This window comes from Ovis canadensis, chromosome 24 (genome assembly GCF_042477335.2).
Source record: "Ovis canadensis isolate MfBH-ARS-UI-01 breed Bighorn chromosome 24, ARS-UI_OviCan_v2, whole genome shotgun sequence".
NCBI lineage: Eukaryota > Metazoa > Chordata > Mammalia > Artiodactyla > Bovidae > Ovis > Ovis canadensis.
In genome coordinates, this window is record NC_091268.1 from 40978266 (window position 1) to 40979841 (window position 1576).

The 1576-nt window shown below is 45.1% G+C and overlaps 1 pseudogene; it reads right to left on the reverse strand.

The window, feature by feature from the left end:
* Window positions 1-413: 413 nt before the first annotated feature.
* Window positions 414-903, reverse strand: LOC138428719 (histone H3.3A-like; annotated as a pseudogene).
* Window positions 904-1576: the final 673 nt, after the last annotated feature.

Here is a 1576-nt window from a genome sequence, read left to right on the forward strand (position 1 = left end):
AGTGAATGGATGGAATCTACTGCATGATATAATGCTACAAACACCATTTAGTTGCAGTCAATAAGAAATTTACTTGTTTAAAAAAAAATCCAAATTCTGGCATTGTCCAGAAAAATTTAACAGGTTTATTTATAATTGCTATAAAGTTGAACTGCTGAAACTTGTTCACTGAAACATTTTGACTTTCATTAATGCTTTATGTCCCTGTATTTATATTAAAAATTCACACACAAATGAAAATGGAAAAACTGCCAATACCTGATTTCTGTCCCCTATTTTCCACTTGCAATCATATACTTAGGTACCTTTTGACCCCATGGAATAAAAATATCTAACGTTCAGAACTACCAATAACAGGAAGAAGATAATTTTTTTTTTTTAAAGAATGAAATGTTTCCAATCATCGTGGATTCTTAAGCACGTTCTCTACGTATGCAGTGTGCTAGCTGGATGTCTTTTGGCATAACTGTTACACGTTTGGCATGGATAGCACACAGGTTGGTGTCTTCACAAAGGCCAACCAGATAGGCCTCACTTGCCTCCTGAAAAGCACCCATAGCTGCACTCTGGAAGCGCAGATCTGTTTTGAAGTCCTGAGCAATTTCCCGCACCAGACGCTGGAAGGGAAGTTTGCAAATCAGAAGTTCAGTGGACTTCTGATAACGTCTAATTTCACGGAGTGCCACAGTACCAGGCCTGTTAACGATGAGGTTTTTTCACCCCTCCAGTAGAGGGCGCACTCTTGCGAGTGGCTTTTGTAGAGAGTTGCTTCCTCGGTGCTTTACCACCGGTCGATTTGCGGGCAGTCTGCTTTGTACGAGCCATGGTATAGAGACCTCTTTACTTACCCCGCTTCTCCTTCGGCTGGAGCTCGGCGAGCTTGAGGTGGCACTGGCGTTGGAGAGCGACGGCCCATTTGGGGTCTTTCATGCAGCGGCAGTCAGAGAGGTGCTGGGCCTGAAGTCTTCCCAAGTTCTGACTGGCCTCCACCATTCAAGATGGCCTCATCCCTCAGCTGGGCCAGCTGTGATGGCTGGAAGCTGGTCAGCCAACTGTCTCCTTCTTCCCACTGCCTTTCCATGTGGCTTGCCAGAACTTCCTCACAGCATGGCCGTCTTTGGTAACCGGACTTCTTACACAGTGGCTGATTTGCTCTGAAGGGAAATATTCCTGGGCAAAAGCTGTAGGCTTTCGAAGATCTAACTTTGGAAGTCATGCTCCCTTCTACTTCATTTCATTGGTCAGAAGTGAATTCACAGGGCCAGTCCAGGTTCTAGGGCAGGGGACTACATAAGGCTGAGAATACTGATAGATATGATTCAATGGGGGTTCATCTTTGCACACATGGTCATGTGTATCAGTCAGGAAAGGCCAGGTTATGCTGCAGTAACAAACCAACCCCCAAATCTCACTGTCTCAAAACATGAAAGTTTAGGCCTCTCTTGTCTTTTGAGATGGCCCATACTCTGTGGAATGTGTTTCTCCTAAGGCCTCTTGCCTTCCAAGATGTCCCATACTCTGTCTGTGGAATGTCAGTTCAGCTCAGTTGCTCAGCCGTGTGCAACTCTTTGTGACC